At 33.2% G+C, this 15,671-nt stretch overlaps 1 protein-coding gene and 1 non-coding gene across 2 annotated transcripts in view; one reads left to right on the top strand and one right to left on the bottom strand.

The window, feature by feature from the left end:
* The window catches only part of SCN9A (sodium voltage-gated channel alpha subunit 9), a 174,764-nt gene that overhangs the window by 145,483 nt on the left and 13,610 nt on the right, over positions 1 to 15,671 (bottom strand). The window lies entirely within an intron of this gene.
* Positions 12,112 to 12,214, top strand: LOC120364494 (small nucleolar RNA U13). The gene has a single exon (XR_005579743.1). It is a non-coding gene; the product is annotated as a small nucleolar RNA U13 (small nucleolar RNA).

The following is a 15,671-nucleotide window of genomic DNA, read 5'->3' as shown; positions in this document are numbered from 1 at the left end:
GTCTATCTAAAATCTTTAGGCACTGGTCCATCACTCTTGACATCTTTATAGCCCTTTCCTCTCTCTCTTCTTATTCTGCTTTTGTATCTTTTATTTTTGAAGTATTCCATTTTTTCCAATTAAACTTACAACTCCTGGCTCAAAATATAAAATGCTTTAATCATGTCAAGTAATTATGCAGAACACAGATGAAAATAATTTCATAACATTGTCCTAAATCCAGAGGATTCATGAATCATTGCTCTTAGAAAGCCCTTGACATCCAAGGGATACATTTTCATGCAGGCAATCACCCTGGGAGATCAACATTCCTATTGGGTGATATACCTCACGTACAAGATGTGTTTGTTTCTCCTGGCTTAGTAAAGAGCTATTTAAGTGGACCTCTGGTTTGGGTGGAAAGCCTTGAGTTCTGTGCTATTTAGAATGTCTCTCAACTCAATGCTTTGTAATTAACTAATTAATGTTCAAAACACACCTGTGGCACTGGTGGTACTGTTGCAACATTTTTCCTGAGTAACAAACACATTAAGCCTTTATATGAAGTAATCAATAAATGACAACACTGAAAATAAATCCAGGAATCAGTGTCTAAATTACCTGGAAATCATTGGTGGCCAATCTGACCCCAACCCCATCCTTCACAAGCATTTAAGGCTCATACCACAGAATTTAAGGGGTCTGTTACACTTTGATCTGGAACTTGTATAATGAGGTCATGAAGAGAGCAAAGGAGGATGAATATTTTTTAAAAAACTGGATAGGAGTGCCAGATAAAATGCATGGTGTAGAGTCATAGTTGAATTCTAGATAAGCCCAGGAACTACATAAGAAATTGGCAACTTTTCATAGGCATGTTCCAGAAGGACTAAACCTTTTTCCTATGGAAAGATGGTTGGTTCTTACAGTTTCTCTGCTGACAATCTGTGGCTTCACAGAGGAAGACGCAAGAGGATGCCAGGTAGCAAGTAACTCATAAGCCAATGAAAATTAATTAATATACCACCTTTGCACATGTGTAACTGTTTTTTATTATCATATACATTTTTTCCTACAAACTCAGAAAGTCTTCCAACTGTAAAAAATATGAAAAGTAGCTATTTTTCCAACCTAGATATGCCCCTCAAGTTCCACAAACTCTAATTTTTCATATATTCTCACCTTAACCTGCTCATTTAAATGACTGCTAGTCAATAGCCAGTGCTATGTATAAAAAATATCATTTACTCCCTGGGCACTCAGAATACAGTAACATCTAATCAACAAGTGCAATTGATTATACTTTCTAAGTCATCCCCATACCTTCTCTGTTTGCTTTTTCTTTTTATCTTTTATCTGCACTTAAAGGCTAGAGTCTCTAAGTCTCTAGGTTTCCTCTTTTTGTCTTATCCGCAAAATACATATTACTGTCAGAGTGGTAATTAAAAATTCATCACACCTCTCTTCTGTTTAAAAATCATCAGTGGCTCCTCAATAGCTTATGGATTTAACCCACAAGGGCCTGTCCTAAGTGGTCCCAGTCCCATTCCCTGCTACTCATTCCCATGCACCTATCCAGGACCCAAGACTCAGAATCCTAGATAGGTGGCTATGTTCCACCCATTCTATTTTATTCTTCCCTCAGGAGCCAGTCCAAGAGTTTTTCACCTGCAATCACTTTTCTTAAACCTCCAGAGGAGTTACTCTCATCATGATTTGACATAACCACCTTCCCCCAACCGTGAGCATTTATTCATCTTTCTACTCCCATATTTAACCCAATGGGGCACATAGTAGATAACCAGTAAATTCTTATTTAGTTGTTATGCACTCTTTCTCTATTCCTTACTTTAGAAAGAAGAGAACAGAAAGGGTGAGAAAGAGTTCAAATTGTAAGGAGTTCAAAATGAAATAAAAAGAAAAACAGTTATGTAATGAATTCTTCCTTTCACTGTTGTATTTATTATCATTTTCTAAATCTCATTTTATTACTTTTATTTTATGTAGTGAATCAAATGTTTTACTAATCTGTGTACTTCCACTTCAATTTGCAATTTAGGAGTATTTCAATGGTCAGAGAAAATGAAAGTATTGCCAATTCCAAAAATTAGCATATCGCTACCAAGTTTTAAATTCAGTCACAATTTTACTAAAAACCCTAAGTAGATACTAGAGGCAATGCATTATAAGGGCTAGAGTTGCCATGGATGGGAGTGGTGGCTTACACCTGTAATCCCAGAATTTTGGAAGCCCGAGGTAGGCAGATTACCTGAGGTCGGGGATTTGAGACCAGCCTGACCAACATGGAGAAACCCTGTCTCTACCAAAAATCCAAAATTAGCCAGGCATGGCGGCACATGCCTGTAATCCCTGCTACTCAGGAGGCTGAGGCAGGAGAATCGTTTGAACCCAGGAGGTGAAGGTTGCGGTGAGCAGAGATCATGCCACTGCACTGCAGCTTGGGCAACAAGAGCAAAACTCCATCTCAAAAAAAAAAAAAAAAAACCCTTCAAATTAACATTCTTGGTCTGCAATATTTCTCATTTGAAAACTTTTCTACTCATGGTTCGTGGACTTGTCTATAACTTGCTGTGCCATAATTAAAGTATCTCTGGGCACCAAAAAAAAAAATAAATAACAAAATGACTGCTTTCAACTATGAAGTCAATAAAATTCCTTATATTACAAATATTCTATGATTCTATTATTTCTGCATGGGTAATTTATAAGTTATTCAAGCTTTTTATGTAAGGAGAGAGTTTATCAAAAAACTATGGATTTGCCCTTCCAGGAATTTCATTTTCATTGTTGTCTGGGCATTCTGCTTTTAACAACTTACCCTTTGTGTATAATGTTCCTACCACTTGGTCTCATGAAACTAGGCATCCCTATGTGTGCATTAGCAACACAAAACACAACAAAATTAGGGTTGCTGGTCCATCCCTTCATCTCTGCCGATTTTAGGAATTCAGAAATTTAAGAATATGAGAACTTTTGATTTGTGGAAGAGGAATTAGTATTCATAGGGGTATACTTTAGGAATTCACTAATGAAATTTCTTAAATGATAATCACTTCCTATTATTTATTCAACTGTGCCCTTTATTATCCTAGATACATTGAATTGAGCTCTCAGAATTTTGCCTATAAAATATAGTTCTAATATTAGGACTATATTTAGTTCTAATATAGTTATAATATTTAATACTAATATTAGAACTATATTTTAAGAGGTCATTCTTAGTCATCAATGATTTCATGTTTGTAAGCAAATTCTCTGTCAATCATCTTGCCCACTGATGGTCACTGGGGAAAAGGTAAAAAGTTGTTCAAAACTCAAAAAGAACATTTTAAGTATATGTATTAACTCAGCGGCTTAGTTACATGTGTATTAAAATGTAAAGGGCAGTATATTATTAATCAAAATATGGTTATAACTAAGGGTTAGAAACAGTAATTATTTCAACTTCAAATATATAGTGAATGCTATTTTGATGGTGGCATTTCTTTATAATTAAATATTTTTAAAACATTATTTTAACAAAAAAAGCTTATTCAGAGTACTAAGAGTAACTTGCCTGCTATGTATGTATAAACACACACACACACACACACACACTTTCTAAGATGACACTTAGGACATTCATATCTAATTTAAAAAATCTAATCTGGGGACACAAAGGTTTCCAGGGAAGAATTTGACAAAATAACTTGAAGCCTTGAAGCATGAAAAGCCTAAAAGAAGAATAATACAAAACAAAACCCCATACATCAGGGTGTGGAGATGAGCAAATCAGAAACATCTTCCTTATAAAGTCATTAACAATGCAATTACTTTACAATTCACAGAAAATTATGAACTGCATACAACTTATCATGAAAATATTGCTTCTTGTAACTGAGCTGAGGAATTTAGGGATATGTGTCAAAGGTGAAAACATGTTTCTTTTTCAAGCAAAAGAGATGGGTCATGTGATAATGTTCTACTGCAATATCTTCATGGCTCTCTTGCCAAAAGACTGATGTATATTTAATCACTTTATCTAATGGATGTGATTTCTAAAGTCACAGTTACCCATTAGGAAAGCTCTTCTTGCTCTGATTCAGCTGAGTACTCTGATTACATTTCCTGACTTTGTGGTTTCAGAGAAGCAGAGCCAGTGGAGAATTCCCTGGCTGGATCCATCAATCTTTGCTATGGACAAGAGAATACAATAAGATCATCCAAGTCATTAGGCTTGGGGGTTGGGTAGATTCATTACATCCAAATCTTTAGAGCCAAGTGCCTATACAATTAACTTTAATTATGATGGAACAGATTTTTCCCCAAATTCCTTATCTTCTTGATTAGAATGGAAACAAATCTCATTCTGGAATTTTAAATAATTACCATGAAGCTTATCATCATCATACCTGATACCATCTAGAAATACGTGTATGTGCAACATAATGCAATAATACTTGAAAAAGATTAAATTCAAGTATAGTGTGACATGTTTACTGTTATAAGATATAGTAAAAAATGTAAGAGAGCTAGACTATATCACAAATAGTCTTTCCTATTGTCTTCATTCTATAGTGTATTCTTGAGAAACATGAACAATGTTGAAATAATACTTGATGTCTCTAGAAAATAAGCCCTAAACCTGTAAAATGGAGGGAAAAAACTATAAAGTTGGTATATTGGCAAATGTGCCTATCATAATGTGAATGACAGTAAGATTTACCCTGCCCTACTTTTAACAGCATCACAGAAAATTTATAATAGATAAATCCATACTGACTTATGGATTTATCTGACTTATGGATAATAACCCTTTAAAGATTGTTCTATTCAATGCAGTTTTACATGATTGTTGTATGCATTCCTTTGCTGCAAGACAAGAAGTAAATCATATCCACTGTAATCTAAATAACAGTTAAAATATAAAACACCATGGTAAATTAATGATGGTGATAATTTTAATAAACCTACAAATAAAAGCAGAGTGCAGTAAGACTGAAACTAAGAAACCAAATAATGCATTAGCAAGGACCTTACATCCTGTACTGGAGTATAGAAATATCATTTAGGAAAGCAAGCTTCAAGCACAAAACATCAATCATTAATTAAAATACATCTTGCTTTTAGTATATGCACCTTCATTAGATTCTTAATAAATTGATTAAAAATGTTGTCTCCAACGGGTTATTTTTTTCTTACAGTAACATTTTACGATATATTCCTATATACAGATCAAGATACTTTTCCCACATGCAGCAGAGTAAGATATTGAGACTTCCATATTAATCAAACTGAAAAATAAGAGAAGGAATTCCAAATTGAGCCTATTTTAGAACTCTGAACCTATTTTAGAACTTCCAACTCAATTGGAAACAGGTCTCCATATTTCTGTGCTGCTCCAGTCTGTTGCCACCAACAATTGAAAATTGGTGTCATTTTTTGTGCAAGTAAGATGTGTCATTTTAGTGCTTTTCAAATTAGGAGTGTTAGAAATTGTTCAAATAATGAACTGTTTTCTCTCAAGCAAGATTTAAAATTTCCAAGGACAATATCTTCTCATTGTATCTGTTTTTGTTTTGTTTTTTATTAAAGCATCACAAATTTCTTTAGGAAAAAGAGCTCTGCTGGCTGGGAATGGTGGCTCATGTCTGTAATCCCAGCACTTTGGGAGGCCAAAGTGGGCACACCACTTGAGGTCAGGAGTTCAAGTCCAGCCTGACTGAAATGATGAAACCCATCCCTTCAAAAACACAAAAGTAGTGAGTCCCTGTCTCAAAAAAGAAAGAAAGAAAGAAACATATGTGCTATTAAAAAAAAATGCCTTAAAATAATTTGTTGCATAACACCAAGGAAGTTTGAATAAATTATGTAATATTTATTCAATGAACAAGAGACCCTTTCTCTGCAATGAGAAATTTGATAATCTTCCCATGACTTAAAAAAAAAAAAAGAAAAAGTCATTCACAGCTCACTACTATGTACAGAATAACCTGTCATGTGTTTAGTCTGGCATAGAAGGTTTTCCTAACCTGATGCTGACACCCTCTTCTGTTCCCGTATTTGCAGTCTACATGCCAGCTACATTATTCTACATTTCATTTCCTCAAAGGTCAGACAGATGATCCCTACATAACCATAGCGTTCCCTCTGTCTTAGCAGTTTCAACTATCCTGATCACCTGATTACTTGCTTTGTAATATTTGGCTCAACACCTCTTGTATGAAAAGATCTGACTTCACCTCCTTCCTTCCTTCAAATACAAATTCAACTCTTCATCAGCTTCTCTTTCTCCCATATCTCCAGTCTGCTTTGAGCTGCCAGCAGTCCCCTAATGAAGATTTTTATCCTACTTCTACAGTGCTTCATTTCTTTCATCACCCTGTCTCCTTCAACTAGATTCCAAGGTTCATAGACAGGAAATTTGTCTTAGCATCTATTATCACCAAGGTATAGCATGGTATCTGGCATATCATATAAAATTGTTAAATGCTTACTGAATGAAGATGGTGAAATACTTCTGACCCAAACACCTGAAGAAGCAAGCTCTCTGATTATCTTGCCTTTAAAATAACATAGATGTCACATTGATTTATAAGACAAATTTAATTTTTTAACAAAATTATTTATGATTTTTTAATATTCCAAGAACATCTTCAAATATTTACAATAATGTGTAACTAACATTGATTTTACGTGAGATATGCTACCTTTAATGTATGGCACTCTCAATTGCTCTATTTCTCCTCATTTAAAAATTAAAACATCCAAAAACAAGCAATTTCCATCCTTACATGGAGACTAATATGTGCAAAAAATAAAAAGATTCTGTTATTACAACCTGTTTCCCCATTTTAGTGGCATCAAAATACAATTTAAAAAAAACAACACTATCTGCTGAGGTTGAATTAAAGTAGCTTTTTTCCCCACTCATAAACAGGAAAGTTCAAAGCTTGGTCAGATTAATGACAAGGGGGACGCTACGGTGGACACAAACTAAATTTTAAATTTCTCTAACTTGCTATAATATTAGTCACAGCAGAACTTAAAAATACATTAGGCCCATTTTGACGTGTTCACCCGTACTTAATTAAGCACCTTAAAATTGTAGATATTTTATTTGAAACATATATTTGATTAAGGATAAATTGCCAAATGTTTGAACCTCCAACAAAGTGATCAGTTATTTAATTGTTTTAGAAACCTAGGCACAGATACAATCCTAGATGGTTGATTAATCCTAACTTAATTTTTGCCATTAAAAGTAGTTTATGCAGTTTGAAGCTTGCATGCAAATAACAGGGAGAGGCTATTCTGAAAAGACTTCATTTCCATTAAATCCAAGATACATTTCTTTGTAGAAAGTTGTCCATATGACTAATTTGGGGTTACTAATATGGTTGAATATAAACATAGCAATTTTTCATTGAGCGAAAATTTGGAAAACACTGAAAATCATAGAAAAAATAAATTAACCTATTCAGAGAAAATTGCTGATTTTTTTCTTTAAGTCATCAGAATCTCTTTCTGTCACCAAGGCTGGAGTGCAGTGTTATAATCATAGCTCACTGCAACCTCCAAACTCATGGGCTCAAGTGTTCTTTCCACCTGAGCCTCCCAAGTAGCTAGCACACTACATAGTGTGCACCACTAGGTCTGGCTAATTTTTTTTTTTTTTTAAACAGAGACTCTGCCCCCCAGGCTGGAGTGCAGTGATGTGATCTTGGCTCACTTCATCACTGTAACCTCCACTTCTTGGGTCCAAGAGATTCTCCTGCCTCCTGAGTAGCTGGGACTACAGGTGTGCACCACCATATCCAGCTAATTTTGTATTTGTAGTAGAGACAGGGTTTCAACATGTTGGCCAGGCTGGTCTCAAACTCCTGACCTCAAGTGATCTGACCACCTTGACCTCCCAAAGTGCTGGGATTACAGGCAAGAGCCACGGCACCGACCCTAATATTTTTAAATTTTTATTTATTTTATTTTATTTTTTAGCAGAGGTAGGGATCTTGCTATGTTGCCCAGGCTGGCCTCAAACTCCTGGCCTCGAGCTATCCTCCAGTCTCCACTTCCTAAAGCACTGGGATAAAAGGCATGAGCCAACACACCCAACCTGTTTTCTTAAGTATATAAATGCTGACAAAATGTTTTCCAGAAAGGCTATAAAAATATATATCCTCTTTAGCAACATGTAAGCATATTTTTTTCACAATGTTTAGTCATTTTAAAAAATACTTTGTAATTTGATTTTTAAAAAGTTTTCATCTAAAATATGAATTTCACGAAACATTTCTCGTTCTTCTTTGGTAAATCTCTTTAGTCTGTTGATCTTTTTTCTGTTGAAATATTCATTATTTCCTTCTTTGTTAAGGGTTTTTTTGTGTGGGTGTGTGCTAAGGATATTGATGCCTTTTTACAAAAATTTCTTTTTTTCTTTTGCCAGTTTGTCATCTTTTAATGTTTGTCTTTACTGAAATTGGTTTTCAAAAATGAATGGAAATACGTAATTACTCTTTAAAGGAACTATGCTGTTACTTTATCATTAAAAATATTTACTTTTTGTGAACATATATTTTTTTCCTAGTGAGAGGGCAGAGTTTTATTTTCGTGACATGTTTCTGGGAAGCAGAGGCCTAGAAATGAGATTTTTTACACACTCCCTGGAGTCTTGCCTGAGGGAGGCTGAGGCTGCCTCTTTTCCTCAAATCGAGCTACTCAGCTCAACATCTGCCACTTCTCTTTTCTCAGTGTCTGGGTCATCCACCTCCTTAGAGCTGCTGTACAACATTTTTTGTATTTAGAATTTTGTATAATGAAGTTTTGTTAATGACTCTATTCTAACTAAACCTTATATTAATACTCTACATTTTTACACACATTATGGTTTGCCAAAAAAAAAAAAACATTCATTCATTCCAGTTGATTCCAGACATATTTTAGAGGACCTATTATTTATCATCCTAAGCATCAGAGCACTTAATAACTCCAAGAACAGAAAATTTTTATGTTGAAAAGTTAGGTCCAAACTGCAGGTTTATGACTCCCATTTTTTTCCTAAGTAGCACTCTTACATTTATTTTTGAAGAAAAATATAGCTACAAAACTCAAAAGTATGTGTAATGAAAAGTAATTCTCTCACTCTCCCATGTTCCCCCTCCGAATTCCCGCCCTGTGGACAACCACAATATCAATCCCTTGTGTATCCATCCATGTGGTTTTTTCAACAGGTATATGTCTAATCTTTTTTTTTTCCATGCAAGTAATACCCTATATAAACATTGTTTCATACCTTGCCTTTGTCATTTAAAAATCAGAGTTGGAAATCTTTCTGTATTACTATGTATAAAGCCACTTCTTTTTATAAAAGCTTCATAAATTCCTATTGTATAGCTGTACCCAAATTATTTAGTCCTTCTCACACTGTAGAACATTTAGGCTGTTTCCCAAAGCTATGATAATTTATCTTCTGATGAATAGTGGTTTTTTAAAAATGTACTCTTTTGTGCATTCATTTTTGTTTTTATAATTTTTATTTTAAGTTCAGGGGTACATGTGCAGGTTTATTAAATAGGTCAACTTGTGTCATGGGGTTTTGTTGTAAGGATTATTTCATCACCAAGGTATTAAGCTGAGTTCCCATTAGTTATTTTTCCTGATCCTCTCCCTCCTCCCACTCTCCACTCTCCAATTGGCCCCCGTGTGTCTTGTACCTATCTATATGTCTATGTGTTCTCATCATTTAGCCCTCACCTGAGGACATGCTCATGAATAGTTTCACAGTACAGTATTTTATTTGTGAGACAAGTACCTCAGAGTGAAATTGTTGAGTCATAATCATATATGTGTTTTTAATTTGCCATAATAAAATATTGCCAAATTCTCTTTTATTACCCACTGTTATGCCTACATGGCCACAGCTGAATTTCTACCCTGCCCTAACTCTGCTCATCTTTGAGAAACAGGTAAAATGTTCCATTTGTAACCAGACCAGCTGAGATTGGTTAGAACCAAGATAGGTGACTAAAGGACTTCAAGAAGATCTCAGGCATTAGTATAATCTCATTTTCATGCTAAATGACACTCCCACAGGTGCCATGACAGTTGATAATCGCCATGACAATGACCAGAAGAAGCCATAAAAGGACAAAAAGGAAGGTGGCACTCTGGTTCCAAGAAGTTCATCACCTATTTCTGGAAAGGACATAAACATTCACTTTTAATGTTCAACTTCTTCCTTAGAGAAACTTTATATTTTAATTCCCTCATTCCTCACTAGTCAAGAAGTTGACCTGTGAGCCACACTTGTATTTCTCCATGCTTTGGCCAGTGAACAAATCTTACATTGCTTTACGCTCATTTTTTTCTGTTTCTTGTATTGACTCTGTAATAACAAACAGGGAAAGATGACACCTTTCGAAGCTACCAAGGAGGTTATTGGTAACACCTTCATAAAGACCCACCAATCCATACTCTCCCCAAACAATGTGTCAGGGACTGTTTGCACATACCTTCAACAGAGTGTTTCTCATATATATATGTTTATATATAGATATATACATATATATATAAAATATATATATACACATATATATACATATACAATATGTATGAAATACTATATATAATATATATTTTATATATATAAAATATGTATGAAATACTATACATAATATATATTTTATATATATATAAAATATGTATGAAATACTATATATTATATATATATATATTAATTATATATATATATATATATATAATATGGCTGACATTTGGCTGGAGTCTGCTAAGATGTTTTCTTACTCTGGATGGACACAGACCTGTCACACACTGTTTTTCATCTTCTCCGCCATATTTTTCATCAGCCGCCTCACTGTTTTTCCCTTCTGGATTTTATATTGCACGCTGATTATACCTACGTATTACCTCGAGCCTTTCTTTTCATACATCTTCCTCAACCTACAGCTCATCATCTTGCAAGTCCTTCACCTTTACTGGGGTTATTATGTCTTGAAGATGCTCAACAGATGTATATTCATAAAGAACATCCAACATGTGAGGAGCGATGAGGAAGAGGTGGAGGAAGATGAAGAGGTTACCAAAAGCAAAGAGATGGACTGTTTAAAGAATGGCCTCGGGGCTGAGAGGCACCTCATTCCCAATGGTCAGCATGGCCGCTAGCTGGAAGCCCACGGGACTCCCCAGGCACTGCGTGCTGCAATGACTGTTGGCAGCCTGGCTTCCAGGCCCCACGCAGACCCCAGATTCTGCCCTTCCCTCTTTCTAACCACTGCCTTCCCTCCCACCTAAGATTTATTCAACAAGGTGTTAACTTGTGTTAAAATGTTAAATATAAAATATATATATATTATATATAGTATTTCATACATATTATATATATCTATGAGAAACACTCTGTTGAAGGTATGTGCAAACCTATTGCCCACTTACTAGGATCACAAAGATGAAAAAATATATATATTTTATATATATTTATATTATTAAATATATATATTTATATTTATATTTATATTATTTATATTTATATTATATTTATATTTATATTATATTTATATTTATATATATTTATTTATATTATATTTATATATAAATATTTATATTATTAATAATATATATTATTAAATATATTTAATTATTAAATATATATTTATATTATTATATATAATATATATATTTGAATATATATATATATATATTCATCTTTGTGATCCCAATAAGTGGGGAATAAAAACTTCCTAATTCTGATCATTTTAGTTCACATTATCTTTTGTGAGTGAGGTTGGGAATCTTTTCGTATCCTTAGGTGCCATTTGTGCTTCATTTTCTGTGCCCTGTTTGCAGTCTTGTTCCCTTTTGTGATAGACTATCGATATTTTATTAATTTAGAAACTTTTAACAAAATAATAAAATCAGCTTTTTTTCTATGGTGTATAACATAAAAATTTTTATAAGTTTGCTATTCTTGTTTCTTTTGGTTTATGGTAGTTCTGACTTTTCAAAACATCTATATTTTAATTAAATTGAATTCACTAATCCCTTCTTCAGTGGTTAATATGTTTTATATTACTTTAGAAAAGAATTTCTACTTGAAGATTTTGAAAGAATTCTTGGATCCTTTGTAGTTCATAAGTGTGAGGACTGGGTTTTCACATGCATGTGTGAGATATTCCTCCCTCAAACCTTGTAATGACATTGATATACTATCCATCTCAAGTGAAAAGAAAAAAGAAAAGAAAACCCTCAGATGTTTTCTTCCAGCAGACTTGTGGGTTATATGTTATATTAAATATTTTATTCGACTAAAATATGTCTTGAGTTAGATGGCAAAGTAGTAATGTGAATTTATTTTTATCCACATGACTCCTCAGGTGTCTCAATGATATCTATCAAATAATATTTCTGCCAACCTATTTAAGATGCTACCTTTATAATTCTCAAATATAATTATGTGTACTTCTAGATATCATATTTTCTTCCAATGAATTATCTATTTAGGTCATCATACTATTTTAATTACTCTATTTGCATAAAATAGCACTATATATTAGGGTTGGTGCTAATAGATATTACTGTTTTATGTGTGTACATTTTCCTAACTAATTAGAATCAGATTATCTAATTCCAAATGAGAACAAGTTTATTTTTATTTTTATTGCAATATATTTACAAATTAACTTAAAAGGAACTGCCAGCTGCAAGTACTCTTACTCGTTTTATAATACCTCTTCTTTAGATTATAAGAACAATGTATGCCAAGTATAATATGACAAGAAAAACAGGCTGGCTACTCATTTTAAAGCCTCTAATGTTGTGTATCAATATGTAAGAAATCAAATACTTTTCATTAAATACTTGCCTGATTGTTGAAATCATACCATTACATCCTTCATAAGTAACATGTTAATCATGTAAATAAATTCTGAAAATAGTTATTATTTATTGCTTAATTTGGTAGATGACAAACCAGTTTAATAACTTCAACAAGAGTAGTTCAATATTTCATGTCCTAAAATCATTCGATTTTATGGCACTGTATGATATTTGAACAACTGATATGCAAAACAAATTAAGCTGAATATGCGATCATTTTATATTTAGACAACTGATAGGCACTTCTATCTAGATTCCATGATTATTAAAATATTGTGATGTGGGTATTTCATAATGCTCTGTAATAATGATTTATATTACACATTAAGCTAGAAGTTATTCTTATGTATAGCCTTTTAAAATATAGTATTCCTCAAGTTTATAAGAAATTAAAGTTCATAATCTTAAGAAGTGTATTACTTTGGGAAAAATGAAGATTACTGTCAATATTTACTGGCATATCTGAACGTTTTAATAAAAAATTCATGAAGTCTCATCTATACAGCATGTGTGAAGGAAGACAGAAAATACTTCTTAGTTCACATTAAATCCCATCTCTCTGTTAAGCCTTTAATGAGAGCAAAAATTATCACAGACTTAGATGACCTTTGGGGTCACTAACATATGGCTGCAGAAGAGGTTGTACACTTTTATTTAAATCATTAGAAAGAAAATGTCTTTCCCGTATTATTATACATGTATCCGCTCCCTCAAAACATCAGCATGATTTAGGAGAAAGTGCATAATAATCACTTTGGCGCCAGGCAGACTTCGGTTTGAATTTCCTGTTTATTCCATATAATTAGCTCTGCAGCATTATGCAAATTCCCCATAAATGAAAGGGAGAAATATCTCTGTCTTAAAACGTTATCATGTAGAATAGAAATAGTTTCAGTAAATTGCCTACCACAGTGCCTAGGCTAAATAAATAACAGCAAGATTATTATCCTTCTTCCCTATAAAGACTGCAGTTTTTAAATAATAAGCTATGAGTTGGCCAAAATATGCAAAATCTTACCAAAATCTTATGTGGAGCATATTTGTTACCTAAGTTTTATCTTGTTTTTCAAACATGTTTATGGCTTTAATTTAAAATATAGATCTTCAGTACAATAATAAGACAGCATAAAACAGTTATTAAATATTTAGCTCCAGGGTGAGAGAGATGTGGGTTCAAATCCCATCTCTACTGCTTACTAGCTTATGTGATTGGGGAATTTAATTAACCTCTCTAAAGCTCAGTTCTTATAGAGCAAAACAGAGCTGAAAATAATTATTCTATAAGATCATTTTAATTGAAAAAATGAGAAACTACATTTTAATCACTTAGTACATTTCCTGGTACAATTTAAGTACGCAATACATTATTACTGTTATTATTAGTAATTTTAGCAATTTTCTTATAAGTTGATTTTGTATAGCTAAAGCTAATGTTCTTCAGAAAGGAGAATATATTTGCTTACTTTGTAATAGAAAAACTTTTGTATTGCATATACAAAAACTTTCTTCTTAAAGAACTTTCAACTCAGGCTATTTTAAAGACTAAAATGTTTGCTTATAGCAAAACCAAGACTAAACTGCTTTCTACCAACAGATAGCAATATATGTCACACACAGTCATTTTAGTCCCTGCCAATACAAAGTTCATTAGTTCATTCAGTGCCTACAGGATATGGGACTTGCTTTTAAGGTGACATAAACTTTTAAATCCATCAGGTTTGAAACATGTGAATATATCAAATACACCAGGGATATTGAAAGATTTAATAACAAAAGCATTGGAATATCATGGGAGCCAAAGAAATATAATAAAATAACTAAAAGTAAGAAAATAGTAAATGAGGCAAATACATAAAAGATTAATCACTTGATAGTAATAATGACCCCCTAGGACTGAGCAGAATTATACAAAAGTTTAAAATAATGGCCCTAGGGAATAGCCAGCAAGATACAAGGAATATTATTATTATTTTTAATGAAAATGCTCTAGCATGGGTCGGAAGATTTTTCATTAGCAGTGGAAGCTCCAGAACTTAATGCTAAAGCCAGAAAAGACTAAGTGTTCATTCAAGAAGGCAAAATCCAAGCACGGTAACAGCTGCAGATAAAATATTCCTGATGGGGCAGGGATTGTTAAATGGACTCAAAGCCCTTTCATTCAATATCAAAATAAGTGAGTTAAGAAGCATGCATGCCAAAGTATTCTTTGGAATATTTGTGGACATTGTCAAAACTGGTGACATCTCCTCATAGGATTTTTCGATGAAGACATTCTTTAAGGATCTGTATTAGCAAAAGAAGGGTGTAATCTGGTTTTAGGCATCAAAAGGAACAGTTTATTTAGTGGAAATTCATCTGGAGATGCTAAAGTACTGTGGTATACACAACATGAGTTTACAAACCTTTTGCAAACTAGCATGTTCATAGATATAACTTGCAGTGTTTCTTATTTCTCTGCTCTCTCTTGGAACTAAAGGCTATGATTATGGCAAGGTGTCTAGTAGCCCTGACCATATTCTGAGAATATGATGAAACAATGAAACTCCTGTGATAGCCTTTAAAATGCATTCTCTTTCTCTTGTTGTTGTTTAAAATATATTCAAAGATAAAGGGTATGGCTATTTTTTAAGGGTGAATTAAATGTATGATGGTATTTATTACTTTCTGCCATTTTGAGGCAAAATTTTCAGAACCTCACAGATATAAACTGGTTTGGAATCATGGATAATATTCAAAATTTGATAGTGATCACAGAGTAACAAGTGAATAGAAAGAAAATAATTTCTATCCTTCCTCAAATT

The sequence above is a fragment of the Saimiri boliviensis genome, chromosome 5, assembly GCF_048565385.1.
Source record: "Saimiri boliviensis isolate mSaiBol1 chromosome 5, mSaiBol1.pri, whole genome shotgun sequence".
Taxonomy (NCBI): domain Eukaryota; kingdom Metazoa; phylum Chordata; class Mammalia; order Primates; family Cebidae; genus Saimiri; species Saimiri boliviensis.
Note: the sequence above shows the minus strand (reverse complement) of the source record. Positions and strands in the feature narration are given on the sequence as shown.